A 14,133-nucleotide genomic window follows, 5' to 3' on the forward strand; every position below is an offset into this window, starting at 1 on the left:
AGATCCAACCACTTGATCAATAATCCGAAAACCAAAACTGTGGTCCAAGTGACTAACCACATGTTTTGCAAGGGCATTTTCAACTTTCTTGTTCCTAATAGCGTATATATGCTCATATACTCTGTCTGTAAGCCTCCTGTCAGTCTTCCCTATGTAAAAAATGGGGAAGTTGCTACACTTAGCCAAATAAATAATAGGTTCATAGGTTCATAGGTTCATACTAGGCTATCTGCCCTAGGGCATTTATAAGCCTAGCCAGAATGTGTTTGGCTTTCGCCACCCATTTTAAATTTATTTTGCTATGCCCTTTTTTGAGGTTAGTATACTGTGCCTCTGTCTAACAGTGACACAGAAGTGATACCCGGGGTAAACCTACGATCTCCCATCCACCCATCAAGATTCCTCTTGAAGAGAGTCAATGAGGGACTCTGCCTAACCTGGACTGGGATTTTATTCCAGAGTGAAGGGAGCCTCTGGGTTATGAATCTGTCCCTCCAGCATGTCCTATTTATTTCAGTGCTGAGGTTCAAGTCTCTCGAGCGCGTAGCTTGATGGGATTTGGATTTTCTGAGGTGCAGCATGTCCATTAATTCTGGGTGGGACATGGCTTTATACGTCAGGCACAGATCGCCTCTGAACAGGCGGTATGCCACTGAGTAGAGCTGAAGTTTCTTTAACTGGACAGCATATGGCATCTGTTTGAGCCCTTTGATCCTCTTGGTGAGGTACTTTTGGGGTCTTTCCAGTTGCTGCAGGTGTCTGGTAAGGTACATCCCAAAAGGGGCATTGTACTCAATTATGGGCCTGATGAGGGATGAGTAAAGAGGCACGATGACCTCCCCTGATCTAGATGTGAATCCCTTCATGATTAGGTGGGCTATATAAAATGTTTTTCCAACCACTTTGGCCACGTGGTTGTCAAATGAGAGATTGTTATCAACTTGGGTCCCCAGGTCCCTAATTACTTCTTCTGTACTTAATGGATTACCACCTATGTGGTAATTTGTGGGCACTTTGTTTTTGCCAAAGGGGATGACTATACACTTTTTGGCATTTAGCTTGAGGCCATGGCTCTGGCACCAGTTGTCTGTTTCTATGAGGCCCTTTTGGAGGATGCTTGTGTCGGCTGGAGAGTCGATTATGGTGCCCAGTTTGCAGTCATCTGCGAACCTGGTCAGCCACAGTCCTTCCGTGTTGGCCTGTACCTCCGAGAAATATATACTGAACAAGAGAGGTCCCAGGACTGAGCCTTGTGGGACACCACTTGTAACTGGTTTGGAGTCTGACATGGCTCCAGCAATTCTAACCATGTGGGTTCTGTCCTTGAGCCAGTTTGCAATCCATCTAGTGACATAGGGGTTTATATTTAAGCTGGTGAGCTTATCTATAATGCCTGAGTGGGGTATTGTATCGAAGGCTTTTGCGAGGTCCAGGCAGGCTGTGTGGACCACCTTCCCCTCGTCAATGACCTTGGTGACTGTTTCAAAGAAATCAATCAGGTTTAAGAGGCAGGATCTGCCCTTAACAAAGCCGAACTGGGTAGGATCCAGTGTCTGTAGGTCCCCAATATCTTTATTTATGAGGTCCATGATGATCCTTTTCATACCTTTGCAGACCAAGCCAGTCAGGCTTATGGGGCGATAGTTTCCAGGATCCGTTGAGGCACCACCTTTATGGAGAGGGACCACTGTTGCTGTACGCCACTCTTTGGGCACATATCCTGTAGTAAGGCTGAGATTGAACAGTAGTTTTATGTTTGGGTTTAGCTCTTCTTGGAGTTCATGTAGGATGCAGCCCAGGACACCGTCTGGTCCCATTGATGCTGTGTTTTTTGCTTTGGAGAGTGCGGATCTTACCTGAGCATCTGAGATGTCAGGGGGGCAGCACTCTGCTGGGATAGATATTTGCCCTTTTGGTGGGGAGAAGTTTGCGCTGAATCTGTCAACTAGGATGTTGGCAATGTCTGTGGGTTCAGTGTATTTTTTGCCATTTTGGACTAATTCTGAGCATATCTGGGAATTACCACCCAGGTTCCTAACATAACTAAAGAAAGCCTTGTGATTATCCTTAGTGTCCTGTGCAATTTTTCTCTCGAAGCTGGCCTTAGACAATTTTATGAGTGCCCGTAGTTTTTTGCTAATACTGATCAGTGATGCCTTCCCTTTTTGGGATTTTGCTCTATCATTTAGTAGCTTCCTCCTTCTATTGTATAGTTTGTTTATGGCTGGGGTCCACCAGACAGGACGTCTGCCTTTGGAGGATTGGGTCTTGGTTTTATTTGGGATCGCATGATCCATGCATTCCTGAAGGTGTTCATAGAATGCATTTATAAAGGATTCTGTGGTCTGGGCCGTATTTTCCACAGGCCCAGGGACTTTGAAGGATTCCACCTCGGTTTTGAGGAGTGTGAAATTTGCTTTAGAGAAGTTTTTCACTGTGGTTTTCTGGGCAGGGGGTGGGGTCGGGATGTGAATATCCAGTGAGATAGGTTTATGGTCTGATCTTACCAGTGAGGGATACACTTCTGGTCTGGAGCATAGAGTCCCCATATTGGTGATGATCAGGTCCAGTATGTTTTACCCTCTTGTGGGCGTGGTAACAAGTTGTTCCATAGCATTTGAGTTTATAAATTCTAGGAACCTTTGGGCTAGGGTGTTGGAGCTAGAATAATGCTCCCAGTCTATGTTTGGGTTGTTGAAGTCGCCCAATATAATGGTGTTTGGAGAGACCTTCATATTTTCCAGTGTTCTCAGGAAGGCCGAGTGGGGTTCCTGGGTTTGGGAGGGTGGTCTGTAGCAGGCTATAAACTGGAAGGCAGTTTTACCCACTGTTAGTTGCACATGGATAGTCTCTGATGCTTCGTGCTTTGCCACCAACCTGGAGGTGTGGGTATCTTTGATGAATATCGATACTCCCCCTCCTTTTGTGGTTCAGTCCAAATTTTGGGGCCGAAAAGCATGGTATGAGGTATAACCTGGTAGTGCTGGGATGCTCTTCGGAGCCCTGAACCAGGTTTCTGTTACTGCACAGATATCAAAGTTCTCCATGCTAAGGAGAGTTTCGAGTGCATGCATCTTGAGGTTTAGACTTCTGGCATTGAGTAGCATTACTTTTAGTTTCTTATCTCTTGTGATACCTATGGAGGTGGGTTTGTCTTTTGAGCCTTGCCTAAAAAAGGCACTATGGGGGTAGCAAGAGCCTTTGCCAATATCTGAAAGCCCAGGGGTGACAGGTGCAAGCCATCCCTAGCGAAGCATTGTGGCTTGTCGAGCATATCATCCCAAGCTGACAGGCATTGGATCCCCTTTGAATGACACCAGTACTTAAGCCAATTGTTGAAATTGATCATCTTATCTGCATAATGTGGCATCATTCTTGGTGAGGGTAAGATGCTACTCAAGGTCAGGGTCATGCCGGCCTGGGCTACATGCTCAGATAGCTCCTTTATGTCTCTTTTCATGTAGTCCAGGGAGGTACGTCTCAGGTCATTCACACCAGCATGGACAATGACTGAGTCATATTTGTACTTGCCTTGGAGTGACCTGAGTGCTTGTGTTATGTGGCGGATCTTAGCGCCCGACAGGCTGCTCACCGTGACCCTCTCCTTGTTCAGCCTGGTGAGCGGGACGTCAGTGTGCCTGACGATAGAGTTACCTATTACAAGTGTATCAGGTGTGTTGTTTAGTCTTAAGGGCTGTGACTGTTCGGCACACTGGCTTTGTGAGATATGTGTTGCATGTGTTTTGATTTGGGGTAGCGGTTGCTTGGGTGTCTGCTTTGGAGGTCTCTGCTGCTTAGGCAGATCTTTATTTAGAGCCTCCGAGTATGTTTTTATGTGATTATGTGTTTGGTTTGCTGTCGTGGTAGGTCTATGTGAGACTGGAATTGTAGTGAGTGTGGTTTCCTTCTCCTCCTGACTGGTTATGCCAGTACTGAGTTGAGAGAGCTTAGCCTCCAGTTTGGCTATATGGTTGCATCTCTCACATGTGTTGGAATTTGTTGGGAGGAGGAGAGGGTTGTCTGTGTACATGAGGCAGTTGTAACATTGCCTCAAGATTCCCAGATTCACCAGCTGGACCGGAGAGGAGATTGACAACTGACCTTTGGACATGCTAGAATAATATTGGGAATTCCTTAATAATTGAAAACAAGGGCCAGTGGGGAGTGAGGATGTAGTGCTTTTAATTTTTAGTGCTGACTTATATAATTGCTTTAGTGAGCAAGTGCCCAATAACTTAAGTGCAATGTGTTACAGGTAACTTAAATGCAAAAATGACAAACAGTAACTTTCTTTCAAGTGAAACAAGGAATAAGTACAGTAAGCAATGCAGATATCACTAGTGATCCACAGAAGCGCTGAGAAGCCGCGTATTAGGTGGAATTAGCCTTCCAGGGAAATAACAAGCAAACAAACAACAAGCATATAAACAAAGCTAGATTCAGCAGGCCTGGATTTAGTCTATGCTACAGCAAACAAGGTGTACCAATTTCAGTAAGATACAGTTCAAATATTCAGGCACTATAAACCTTTAACCAGAAATTCCCAGCTCAGAAGGGCAGAATCCAGCCTCTTCTCCCAGAAGAGTGCAGACCACGAACCTTCTTAATGTAAAATAACTGGCCTGAAGCCCAAGTGCTTAAACCAGAACTAATACACTTTAAGAATAACAGACACTGGGCTCTCAATCAGCAGTTCCCAACTTAGAAGGATGAAAGCTACCTGTCCTGCCACCACAGTGCATGCCACAAACCTTCCTAATGTAAAACAACTGGTCTGAAGCCCAAGTGCTTAATCCAAAAGACTTAGAATGATAGCTACACTTTAATCAAGTTACTACCAAGCAGTAATAAATACAATTGAATATTTTAGAGAATGCCTGGATTAGTGCTCAAGTTACACAAACAAAGCTAGATCCAGCAGGCCCGAATCCAGTCTATGCCACAGCAAACAAGGCGCACCAACTTCATAATTAATACTCCTAGAATTACAGTTAAACCTTCCATTACAAGATAATCTCACATTCCTGATGGTGAAAAAAAGGCCCGTATCAATACATTTACAATAGGGGCATAACTCACATTTCAACATGCCCTTGACCCTAGAATTATTAACTCTTTTATATTCTAAAAGGCATTTCAAATTCTGCTCCTGGTGGGCAAGCTATTTTTCACACTTTCATCCTCTACAATTAAATCCCAGTTCTTACATAAAATATGTTTTATTAAATAGGCTTCATTGCAAAAAGGGGTAATAAACGTGGAAGAAAAATCAATGGGGGGGGGCCAATATTATGTGTACCAAACCATCAACATCTAACTCCCCACGCCCGGAATCATTGAAAATTGCCTTAAAGTGACCTACAGATCTTTTAGTGGTTACTTCAGTTAGTATATCTTCCAATAACATTTGTGGATAACCGCACTTCAAAAATAGGCACTTCAAAAATTCACACTCCATCAGGAAATCATCATAATTTGAAACCATTCTGGCAGCTTGGACAAATTGCCCCTTGACAACAGATTTTTTCTGATGGTCAGGATGGGAGCTTGAATAATGTAGGAAGGAATTGGAGTATGTTTCCTTCCTGAAAATGGTTGCCACATACCACTGCCTAATCTTGTCCTTGCTCAAACAAATGTCCATATAGGAAATTTTATCTTTTTGAAAGTAACTTGTAAACTTTAGAAACTCTGTGTAGTGTTATTCATGTAACTGATTAATTCATTAAATAAAACCTTGTCACCTTTAAAAATGATAAAAATATCATCTAGGTAACTCCTTTTCCCAAAAAATATGACAAGGTTGGCAAAGCTAGCCCCGCACGGTGATCCCATGTCAACACCCTTGGTTTGCACATAACAGGAATCATCAAAAAAGAAGAAGTTATTGGTTAGAATCAAGTCCAAAAATTCCTGTACCAAATATAATTCTTCACTATCAATACTTTTCTCCACTAGTACCTGGCTAACCCAATCAATGCCAAGTCTATGTGGGATCACAGTGTATAAATCTCTGACATCCACTGCAGCAAAATTATAGTCCTCAATGTAACCCAATCTGTTAACATTTCCCAAAAAAGACCAAGAATCCTTGCATACTTGTGATTCATCTATCAAAAAATGCTTAAGAATGTGGTCAACAAATTTGGCCCTAGGGTATGTTATTGAATTACACCCGTTAACTTTCGGGCACAGAGGAGGGTTACACAAATCTCTGTGGATCTTCAGAATTCCGAAGATGACAGGGATTTGTGGGGCTGGGACAGTAAGAAAGTTGAAAATGTCCAATGAGATGCCCGCTTCAATAAATAAATCATTAAAAATACTCTGATCTTCTTGTACGCACAATTAAATTCATTCAAAGAAACATGCATATAACTAGTGGCATCCAACATTCTTTCCATGTTGTTTGTGTAAAAATCATTACTCATAATAACTATACCCCCACCTTTATCAGGTTGGCATATCCTTAAATTGCAATTAACCAAACTTTTCAACAACATTCTTTCCTCAGCAGCCAGTTTATTAGTATTAGAAATATTAGAAACACATTTAAATAATTTTAAGTTTCTAAAATTAAATTCACAAATGTGCTCAAATACAGCTAAAGTAGGATGCAAAACAGGGTTGAAAGTACTTTTCACCTGAAATATATTCCTACCTAAAAAAGTATTGTCCATACTAGATCCCAAAACTAACTTCAAATTCAATTTCCTCGTAAACAACTTCAAGTCAATTAATGTTTTTGCCAAATCCAAGTTTTTAAAAGGTACAAAGGGCATCCCTCTTGCTAAAACATCAGCCAAATCAGAGTCCACACAAAATGAGGAATGACTGAACACCTTGAAATCCTTGGCAGTATTATAAATAATATTCAAATGATTAACCCCCACAAGAAATAGAGGAACTCAGATTACTGTCCAAATTAGAGTCATTACACTCATCATAAGAGGAGGGAAGAGTATACACTATCTCCTTGTTTGTCATCGAGTCGTTCGATTCCTCCTTCTGTTGTTCCTGCGTGTAGAGTTCTGTTGAGCAGAATTGTGGCCCCCCCCTGAAAATTTGAATCATTGTCCAAACAGTTTGCTTGTCTACTAGGGGCATCACCAGAAGTATTTGTGGAACTATTAATGGATCTGCTATTTAACAGTCTCTCACTATGGCAAGGGCCCTCTGCAATGGGTTCAGTATTAACTCCCTCACAAACTGGTTCATGGCATATTTCGTCATGATTCTCCGGCGTCTCCACGTCATCTGTACCTGCTAGACTGTTATTGGACAAACGAGTAGGTGCACTCCATTGCTGTCACCCAGGTGGCCGTGGGTATGCTATACCCTTATTATAGTCTAATTCATCCCTACGTAACTTCTTGATTTTTATACCCTTCAATTTGACCAATTGAGCATCAATGCTCGTGAAGATCCGATCATAGTTAAACCTGTATCTATAAAAATCAACATCGGCTCTAACACAAGCATGCAAATCATTGATTTCACCATCCAAATATTTTATTTGTTGCACCTGACAGACTAGTTATAGCTTTGATTAAAAAGAAAATGTCTTGGGGATATGGTGTAGAGTGAGATGATTTTGTGTGCCATCAGATCATTAAAAATCTGACAGCTGAAGCATAAAAGCAGTTTTAAGATTCAGAAAGAGAAACTACATACAGTATCAGGTTGTGAATGGGAAGATACTTAAGAGCATTCTTAAATAATCATATTTTATTGAAATTTCCAAAATAAATAACCATAAACAAGGTTGTAAGTCACGTCAACAAACACAATAAATTAAATTAAAAATGCCAAAAAGTAAATGTGCCAAATACAACATTGTGCAAATAAGCTTTTGCTGAGCAGAACTAGCTATCACAACATATTTCCCCAAAATAAATTAAAAGAAAAATAATTATTTAATAAAGATGAAAAACATGCCAGGGAAGTAATGCAAATGAACATCTTAAGATACATTTACCAGATAACTCATTTGGAGTAACACCTTATATAATGACCAAAAAGTTCCAGCTTGGTTATGTTTCAATTTATTTATTTCATTACACATATGACAGTAATTAACTGATGCAGTTTTGTTTTGCCTCCCTTCATTATTGTTTTGTTAATCTTTCTTTCACACTGTTCTACTTTGCACATTTATGTGTGTGTGAATCCCTCTTTCTGCCCCTGCTATAATTCTTCCTAACTGTTGCTCGTCCAGTCAGGATAAAACAGATGAACAGTTGTGGGTTCGGTTCAAGCAGCTTTATTACACACAAGCACATTAAGATTGAGGCTTAGTAACTTAAACTTAAATAAACTTATAAACAGACTGACTACTGCACTCACACATGTTAACGCTCTGGCTGTTCTCTCAAAATGGCAATGCTGCCTGCACATGCTCACTATTTATATTCACGTGCCTACACTTGGAAATGCTTCTTAAAGTTACAACACATGCTCTGTTCTACATCTGCCCTCTTTGAGAAATAGATCATACAGTAAATGACAGAATTCACTGATATGCAATTACACTGAAATGATCCTTTGACATGCAGTTATACAGAACTAATTATTTGACATGCAATTATACAAAATTAAACACATATAAAACAATCATGTCCAGGTTGCTGTGTATTTTACACTAGATCTAGAAATATGACCTGATTGTGTAACATGAAAATCAGAATTGGATCTAGCAATGGGGACTGTCTTCAAGGAATGTTCAACTTTGGGGACATCTGGGACATAATCAGGAATGGGAATAGATACTAAGACATGTTCTTTAGTATGACCATTGTCTGGGTTGCTCTGAGATCTAAGGTCTGTATTACAGGTACAATGCTGCAATATCGATTCAGACACCAGAAGAAGATGGCTGCAGTTTCTCCTATATTCTATACCCTTAGATTCCATTAAGTAGGATCTCGGCTCAGCACATATACCTCTCACTTGACCAGTTTGATCAAAGCCTTTCACCGTTTGCACCCGCATTGTCTCTCCTTCTTTCAATGGACAAAGAAATCTGCACATTTTATCATAGCTGGACTTCTGAAAGGAATGCTTCTTAAAGAGTTGGGCTTTGATTGCTCTGGCATTTCTAGCATTAGGCACCAACAAACTAGAACTGATAGCCAAGGTTGTTCTGGTTTGCCTAGATAGAAGTCTCTGAGCAGGTGAGCCAAGTAGGTTGTCACAGGGCATATTTCAAAGATTAAGTAAATTCAAGAAGATATCAGTATTGTCACACTTTGACCTCTCTAGTAATTGCTTTGCACTCTGTGATGTACATTCAGCCAGGCCGTTTGACTCTGGGTATTCTGGACTACTAGTAATATGGATAAAGTCCCACTCTTTTGTAAATTTCTGAAATAATTGACTGGTAAACTAGGTACTGTTGTCAGAAATAAACTTTGTGTGGACTACCATGGACTGAGAAATTACATTTCAACTTAGTAATAACAGCTCTGGATGTTAGGTTAGGTAGCAAATCAATCTCAAACCAGTCTGAATAAGAGTCTGCCAACACTAAATAATGCTTATTGCTCCACTCAAATATGTCAGTGGCTACTGTTGACTAAGGTAGTCTACGAAACTGACTTAGCTGACATGGTTCTTTTTGCAAATGCGGTTTAGTATTATTGCATACTGAAGAAGATGAAAGCACTTTATTAATGCCCTTTGACAGAGAACGGCAACATACTAGTCCTCTTGCTCTTCTTTTGGTAGGTTTGAAATCTGGGTGGCCAAGATTCAAAATCTGAGTATATTCATGTTGCAAGGAGGTAGGAACAATAACTTTGGGACCTTTGAAAATGATACCATCTTCCATCAGGATCTCATCTCTGTATGGAAAATAAAGTTGCACTTTTGGCGGTACACAAGATTGCTTTTATGGCCATCCAACATTGATGAAGTGGTTGAGCTTCTGCAAAATTTAATCAGTCTTTGTATGATCTCTCAGCTCATCAAGTCTCGGGGTAGAAAAAGTATGTGCTTCCATGACATCAAAGTCAAAATTCTCTGCATCAAGCTGTTCTGTGGTATTTTTGGGTGATCTGGATCAGGTATCAGCCAGACAAAGAAGTCTGCCTTTTGTATAGACCATCTTGAAGTTGTATTTTTTTGTAATCTGAGCATCATTCTTTTAGTCTAGCTGGAGCTATATGCATAGGCTTCTTTAAAATAGTGACTAGAGGTTGATGATCAGTGTCGTCTTGGATAGCTCGGCCATAAATATAATCATGGAACTTCAAACATGCGAAAACAATTGCTAGAAGTTCCTTCTCGATTTGAGCATACTGCATTTCAGTTTGGGTAAGAGTTCTAGCTGAATAGGCAACTGGTCTGCCCTCTTGAAGAAGAACTGCATCAAGAATGAACTTTGAAGCATCACAGGAAAGAACTACTGGTTTGTAGACATCATAGTATCTTTGCTGTATGAAGTTATCAAATGCTCTCCGGTGTTGTTCCAACCATGACCAGGCAACATTTTTGCATGTCAGCTCTCTTAAAGGTGCTGCTAACTCACTAAAGTCAGGGATACATTTTCCCAAATAGTTAACCATACCAAGGAAATGTTGTAGGATTTGGACATTGTCTGAAGCTGGCATCTCAAGAATGGCTGCTTGTTTGGAAGGGTCTGGTTGTAAGCCTGTACTGGTAAATAAATGACCTACATAAGTAACTTCTGGTAGCCTGAATTTACATTTCAGAGGATTAAGCTTCAAGTTTACTTCACGTGCTCTGTCCAAAACTTTCCTGAGTTTTCTGTCATGCTCTGCTTCTCCATTACCTCCAACCAGTAAATCATCCACTATTATAGCACATGGATAACCAGAAAAAAACTTGCTCCATTGCACACTGAAAGACTTCACTGGCAGAATTTATTCCAAAAGACATTCTGAGAAATTTGTATCTACCAAATGGTATGCTCTTTGCATCTAAGACAGAAAAAACAGTGGCACTTGTCATGAATAAGGCAACCTCCTCGACTGTACGCATAGGATGATGAGGTCTCTTTAGTGCCTTGTTCAAGTCTCTTGGGTCAATGCATGTTCTGATTTCATCTGAGCTATTCTTATGAGCAACTACCATGGAAGACACCCACTCAGTTGGGTCTGTGACTGGACAAATCACACCTTGCTACACCATCTTATCTAACTGGACCTTGACTTTGCCCTGCATAGCTATTGGAACTCTCCTCGCTGGTCTGACCACTGGACTGACCTCTGGGTCTACTTTCATGGAGTACACAACTGAAAGTTTGCCTAGCTTGTCATTGAAAACATCAGCATACTCTGAGAAAATAACATCAGTGAAGCTGGAACTAAGACGTGCTTACATGATGGACTTATTTGGTAAAAGAAAGCAGTTTCATTCTTAAACTGTCTCTGAGACCTAATAATGACTGCACAGGTCTTCTAAGTACATACAATTGCAAGCTGTAACTGTTCCCAGCCGAATAGCATGAAAGCACTACTGAGCCTTTGGTCTGAATCTCTTCACCTCCATAAGCAACAAGCTTCACACAATTAGCCAAATTATGTTGTTGACCAGCTGTTACTCTAGCAAATGTTTCTGCTGACATTACATTGCACTTTGAACCAGTATCTATTTTGAGCTCATGAGATTACCATTGATTAAGACAGTACAAAACACTTCGTTCTTTGTCAGCAAATCTACTGCATTAACCTTTTCACCTACCACTGATACACCATCTACATAGAAAGTAGTTTTATTTTTATTTTATTTATTTTACATTTGTTTACAGGGAAAGTCCCACTGGACACAAGTCCATTTTCAGCAGAGGCCTGGGGAGAAAAGCTCCACATTACAATACATTACATGAGAGTAAACAGAAGTAGAACATACATACATATGGCATATATACACATCAGGACAACATGCTGGTGATTAACAAACATACATATAGCATATATACACACAACAGGACATCATGCTAGTGATTAACATTTCTTACAGTAGACAATCAGAGGTACATTTTTTTTTTCTTTTGCAGTTGTAAGTTTTGTAAGGTAAATGTATACGGGTTTGGAAGCTTTCAGGGGAGAAACTGTTTATACATAGCTGTACCCTGACAAATTCTCTTGGTATGGATTAGCCTGGTGAGTGACATGAGCATAGCCAGTTACTTAGTGCGTTTTCAGGAGTTTTTTGAATTGACTAAAGGGGGTGGTAGAAGTTATTTGGCTTGGTAGTGTGTTCTAGAGTTTGGCAATGGTGTTGTCAAAGAGGGACTTACCAGCTTTGTTTTTATGTTTGATAACAGTTATGAGGTTCTGGTTACTAGATCTTAAGGCTATAGAGGGAATGTGGGGCTGAATTAGGTGCTGAAGTGCTGGAGTTATCTCAGGAAGGTAGTAGAGTTTGTGCGCTATAGAGAGTTGATTGAGTAGTATATGAGGCAACTCAAGCCAGTTGAGTTGCTTAAGGGATAGGCAGTGGTGGGAACTATATGAGGCTTCAGTAGCAAACTTGGCAATCTTGTTGTAGTAAGATTCCATTTTATTTAGATCAGTTTAGTGGTTGCAGCTTTCTATATGATCAACTTGCTTTTTTGAGTGACCTTTCTAAGTAATTAAATGAGGCTTACTTAATTTACAAAACTTTTGAAAGTGGTTCAATTTTTTGCACTTGTGACATTGTTGACCAAATGATAAGCACTCTCTCTTTTAGACTCATGATTGGCACCAATATTACGACAGTGAACAATAAGACTTGACTTGAGTTTTTCTGACTCACCCTTATACTGCACCAAGCATGTCCATTTTTCTGGGCTAGTCTTGGAACTTGCTAGAAAGTTATGGGTCCTCTGTGGGAAAACCTGCAGGGGCTGCAGCTGCTATGTGCTTAGGCCTGCTTCTGCTAGCCATGTACTGCATGCTGTCTACGCTTGCTCTCTAGGCTGCTGAAGCCATGCTCTTATCACTTTCAAGCATACTTGTGTGGCTTTCTGTGAGCTCATGGATTTAACAAATCTCTATAGCTTTGCTCAAAGTTAAATCACTGTAATGAAATAAAATCTTTCTCACTGCAGCATTATTAACACCACAAACAAGCCCATCCTTTATTAACTCATCTTTCAAATCACCAAATTTGCATGTTTGAGCTTTATTTCTCAAGTCAGTGATATAAGCTGCAAAGGTTTCTCCTGGCTTTAGGTCTCTTGTATAAAATAGGTGTCTCACTAAATAACATTTGTCCAGGGGTTGCACATTTCTCTAAATTTACATTTCAAACACTCAGGGTCCTCTTTTGATTCAGCCAATACAACATTATGATGGTTTCCCCTCTCCTGCATATACTGCTGGTGCATATCCAAATGAACACTCTCTTTCAATAGCTTCTGACCCCAGCTTAGTTAAGCAAAATGAATACCCTTGTACCTGCATCTTTGTCAGAAAAAGCTGCTTGTATGAAAATATTGTATTACTGCTCAAATACTCTACAATTCTCTGCAATATTATGATCAAACACAAATGGACTGGGTCTGAAAAATGCCTGTGCCATATCAGCACACAGCAGTAATGGTGCTTGAAATTATGTATGAACATACAGATATATACACACACACACACACACACACACACACACACACACACACACACACACACACACACACACACACACACACACACACACAAATGCCAGAACGTAATGGTAGAACTTGTAATTATGCTCAATAGCACAACAGACTCTGAAATAACTGCAAAAATAAGTCTCTGTAGCACAAGAACATTTTAAAATCACTGTACTTTGCAAAACCACCCTTTATCAGTGTAAGGAATACTTCAAAATGACTGTACTTTGTGAATGAACTGTATGCAGCACAATAAGCTCAGCGTAAGAAACACTTTGAAATGAATGCACTTTGCAAATGAACTGTATACAGCACAAGAACTTTTCAAAATGGCTGTACCTTGTGAAATAACTCTGTACAGTGTAAGAAATACTTTCAAATGGCAGTACTGAGAATAAATGTACACAGCACAAAAAACTTTTCGAAATGGCTGTACTTTGACTGCACTTTGCAAAATAACTGTACTTAGCACACAGCAAACTCTTTGAAATAATTGTACTGTAATAAAGCACACACTCTGCAAACACTTTGCA

This window comes from Protopterus annectens, chromosome 1.part1 (assembly GCF_019279795.1).
Source record: "Protopterus annectens isolate FY-2018-M chromosome 1.part1, PAN1.0, whole genome shotgun sequence".
NCBI lineage: Eukaryota > Metazoa > Chordata > Ceratodontiformes > Protopteridae > Protopterus > Protopterus annectens.